Raw genomic sequence first — 5,000 nt, forward strand, 5'->3', positions numbered from 1 at the left:
GTGAGATCAGAACCTGACATTTTTCGTAATTTTAATTATTATTGTGAAGTGACATTTGAACTTTTTGTTTATGAAATAAAAATTCGTCTTATTTCAGCGAAAGAGAACAACTCGAGTAGTGCTGTTACGGAAAATGCAGTTCATCACACCAGAAGGAAATAACTTGATGCATAATGGTGGAGGGTTAGGTGGTATGTCTTCTTAAGAAAAGGTGCTTTTAAGATTGTGACTGGTTTTGCTCTAATTGCATTTGATATAGAGGCCTCAACCCTTCCTCCTAGAAATTAAACTTTTTTCCGAAAGACGATCTTCAATGAAGAAGGGTAAAATATTTTCTCGCATTGTTCCTTGAATGAAAACCAGGTTGTATGGGATAAACTCTCTAGGAATCTCCCCATATGGCGTGCGAGTTAAATACCCATTTGTGTTACAAAGAAAATAAAAAACAACAAAGCAGACAATGCCTCACGGTTGAGTGACTTGGGAACAAATTGGTTCTTGACGGCACGAAGAGAGGTCTAGGCGTATTTGTTCACCCGAGTTTTTGTGTCGCATCGTCAGATGAGGAATATGTTTCCACCGTTTTTCACGGAAATAGGAAGTCAGTTTTCCGTGGTTTTCGTGTTTGGCGAGGTACATTATCTAAAGTTGTTTTTATGTTGCTTAACACTTGTATTGTGACTGTTGCATGAAGTTTGCTACGGCTTTTCCTGAGCCGTTCATTAGATGACTGACTACACATTATAATAAAACAATTTAGTTTCATTACTTATTTAGTGAAGTCAGAACATGGAAGCTGAGCAACGAAAACGTAAAGGAGACTCTCTCTCTCTCTCTCTCTCTCTCGATGGAAAATATGAAAAAGATCAACCCTGTACTTTCTTCAGTCGCACACGGGCAAGTAATACGCTATTACAATTCAGACTCTTTGACTCCCTTTTTGGCATTCCAAGTAAGACCGGAGAACAATCGTTTACCACTGAAAATTTAGTTAAGGTGGCGTTTGGTGTGGGACAGCTCCCATATTTTGAGGATGTCAAAAATGTTTTGATCAAAATTTATCTCTACCCTTAAATATTAACCTAAAAAAAAGAACAACCACAAACGCTAGCCCTTAATGTCAATAATTTGGAGAGCTGATATTTATGAAATTCGAATATGTATTTTTGGGCATAAGTGAATTGTTGTGAGCTGGTAAAGTAAAACAATTTGTAATTGCAAAGTTATTCCAGAGAGATTAACAGAACCAGTGAAGTGAGTTAACGAGATAAAATGAAGGAAATGACTTTGCTAAGTTAGTGGAGGTAGAATTGACTTGGTAAAGTAAAGAGAGGAGGACACTTCACGGCCTCGGATGTACTGTGATAAAGTTAACGAGAAAGGTAAGCGGACATTTCGTGACGCTTAATAAAATTGACCTGCATCTAATTGAGCGCAATCCTGGAATGTTTGAATTTTTCTTGAGAGTTAGGGTTAATTTTTAAGGAGTCAGGGGAATTTTTCTTGGGAGTTAAGGTTAATGAATGGTACAGTGACTAGTATAATTGTGCCCTAGCAAAGTGAATCCTTGTTTGGTTTTGGAAGCTCACAAATTACAGTTAAACTTGTATGTTTCCTGTTTTCCTGAATCACCTTAAATTTTCCAAATCCATATTCTCTTATATAAGAACGAGCCTTTTAGTCCCCTTTCAACGCCTCGTGAATTTCATTTTCTGCCCTTCAACCTCCCAAATGTTTTAGAAGCACCTTTAACTCCACTCTGATATTTGTCCAAATCAATTGTAATTGTGTTCAAAAAATTGATTAAACTGTATTTTTGCAATTTATTTCGTTAAACAAGCAGGACCTACTAGCTTTTTTCGCAGTACATTGATTAAAAAAAAAATCGTTCTTTTCATGATTCCAGCCGCAGTGCATTTCCACCAAAAGACTATTCTATTTCTTTTGTACACTCAGAAGACTCGACACATTCCGTACTTATTTTCTGTCCGACAAAAAAGTTTCCAATATTTTCAGGAGAGGGTAAAACGATTTTGAACATCTCAATCGCACTGATGACCGCCTTTTAAAAAATATTTTAACGATCTTTATCCTTTCTGTTTCTTTCCTTTTGCCTGATGCAAAGAAAGAATTTTGTTGGTCCCTGGCCTTGCAACGTTTGAGCCTTATCCACTCGCAATTCTCTGCCAAAGGTCACTTTCTCCTCACAAGATCATTGGCAAATAAATTTAATGGCGCAAACAAACCCGGAAAGCTACCTGTTAGTGGTGGCATGCGTGAATACAGCCACACGAACGGCCTTGCATCACTCTCATTGGTGGAAAGGGCGAAGCGAGCTTATAAGGATGAAGAATATAAGACTAAGAATATAAAAACATTAAAAAAATGAGGTCATGGTTGAGGTCACACTTGAGCCTTTTTTACCACAGTAAACGAAAGTTTTTCATGGTAAATGGGTTTTTCAATGCGACCAGCTTTTCTCACTTTACCATGGTAAACGCAAGTCTAGTCTGTTGCGTTAGCAACGGCGGTAGGATGAAAGTAAAGTTTACTATAGTAAAACCATATGAAAAAGCATGATTTATCGAGCGTTTATCTAAACTTTGTTTATTTAGGTGGCATCTTGTCATGAATTATGAGAAGCATTTTGTGACTTTGCTGAATTTGCGTGCGCCCACTATATTCATGTGCTTTCTATTTCCTTCAGGCACAATAATCTTTTAACTATCGGTCAGTTCTACTGGATTTTTGCGAGTTTGGAACGTTCTTTGCCATGTCCGACAAACTCTAAAGTCGTTTTTCCATAACGAAAACAAGAACGGATTTCTATACATTTCTTCAAACCATCTTTGCAGTCTCGGAAATACCCACGGCACTCGCCTACGTCTTGCGAAAGCTCCTCTCCTTCTTCTTCACTCTTATAATCTCTTAATTCCGGTTGTGAGAAAAGCATTTGTGAGATCACGTCGCCTCCTTTCAAAAACAAGGTAAAGAGCCAGAAATCTAAATCTCTGAGCTTTATGGATTGCAATGATAAGAAACAAAAGAACCACAATCGAAGCTACAACACGTTCACGATCCATGGCGCAGTCACGAAAAATTAAGTTGTTGTGTTAACCCTCTGATTACTATCTGGCCAAATACGTCCAGCTTTATCCACCGTCCCATCTACCCCTTGTGACGTCATCACTTTTAACGGTCAGGAACAGCTTTGTCCACTAACTTGTGCAGGGAGAAGAGATCTTTCAAACTATACCAGAATGAGCACAATTCAGTCAAGGAAACTGGAGAAACAGCTAGCCAAAAAACCACGTAACATCGACCTGAAAATCTCCCTGAAAAACTTGCTCCATTGCCCACCTACCTTTCTGAGCACCTAATTCTAAGATGATGACAGGTTTCCCAGAAACTCGTCCCACCAAAATGAAGCATGCCAAATACCCAGCAAGTTGAAGAAAAAATGGGCAAGAAAAGCGAAAAGACAGGGAAGGAGAGAAAGCGAAAGGTGGAAGTCGAAAAATGGCACTTTCGTTCAAATATGTTAACAAGGACCAAACGTAACAAAAAAGAGGCATAAGATCCTGGTAAAGTATCTCATCAGGAACAAATTTTTAAAATATAAATGGGAACAGAAGCAAGGCTGATCAAATAGTGGAAGTATTATTGTGTGGAAGGATAATCAATCAATTTTTGCTCCTGAAAAAATTCTCAAAAAGCGTAAAAGAAAAGGCAAAATGCAATATAAGGTCAAATGGCTTGGCTATCCCGAAGATCAATCGACCTGGTAAACGTCTTATCGAACATTTTGAGCCTGGCCAAAGGTGAAGACGGCGAAAATCCAATCCGCAGTATGTTTGAATCACAATTGTCCTTTACTTCATTTTACGTCAATGTTAGGTCAGCTCAGTCAAGTGAATTCAATCAACAGATAAATTGCGCATTTATCAGTCACGGCAAACCAGATTTCTCGTTCGTGACATTGATCGATTTGTCCAGGAGTAACGATTTCATGTTTCTAGTGTAGTTTAAACGTTGTCTGAGAATGAATCATGAGTTTAGTGAATGTTGAATTTGTTGAGTTATTTTATTGAAATTTTACATAATTTTTTTCTTGTTTCCCTACTGTCAAAGCTCGATTTGAAATTCAGTAATTAACTTTCAAGTGGTTCTCGCCAGAGAGTATTTAAAGAATTATTGATCCAACTTGCCAGTTTTTCACTAATGATACAAGGTCAACAGTCCTTTGCGCAAGAGCGAGACAAGTAGCTGTATGTGGGTGGTGATAAAAACACAGCATAACATCACTTAAGTATTGTGAATACACATCGAAGACTAAACAACTTCACAACACTGTTGTGTACTTGGTCACGCCGTTACAAATGTTTCTTTGACGATGATGATGCTACCATTGGCATGTTTTGGAACTTTTTCAGTCTATCGATTGTTCACAACTTAATGAAATTATCTGTACGTTTCCTGCAATTTATACCGTCCATGAATGACGTCACAATGAAATACAACATCGATCAAGAACGAGCAAGAAGGATTGAACAACTTTGAACTTTGAACGCTTGATTTTGTTTTAAGTATTGGCAATTGTTATACCCGTTATTTTTCCAGTTTAGTTTGAACGCTTAGTCAGCTACTTTTTCGAGGAATTCAAAATCTCTTAATTCTCGGTCGTGTCTCGTGTCTTTTTTAGAGTGCTTTCCTCACTTACGCAGCATCGAGGACGATGCTTAATCTAACGAGGGAGGCATGTTGAATACTTGATTGATTATACTTTGTGTGAGCCTTAAGAATTTACTGGTACCTGCTACACGAATGGTGGTCCCTCTTGAGTTGGTCGTGTTTAATATTTCTTGATATGTCTACGATAGGTGGTCCTTCTTGAGTGTACCACCTTGTTATAAATAAGTGTCTTCGAACCTCTCGCTAGGCGGGCCGCTTTACAGCAGTAAAACGGCAACACATCAGCTTGTTTATCCCTGAGGTTGCCA

The 5,000-nt window shown here is 38.2% G+C and overlaps 1 protein-coding gene across 1 annotated transcript in view; it reads right to left on the bottom strand.

Annotated features, from left to right (window-relative positions):
* The window catches only part of LOC138029679 (uncharacterized), a 24,043-nt gene that overhangs the window by 13,409 nt on the left and 5,634 nt on the right, over positions 1-5,000 (bottom strand). The gene's annotated exons all lie outside the window — the stretch shown is intronic.

This window comes from Montipora capricornis, chromosome 13 (assembly GCF_036669925.1).
Source record: "Montipora capricornis isolate CH-2021 chromosome 13, ASM3666992v2, whole genome shotgun sequence".
NCBI lineage: Eukaryota > Metazoa > Cnidaria > Anthozoa > Scleractinia > Acroporidae > Montipora > Montipora capricornis.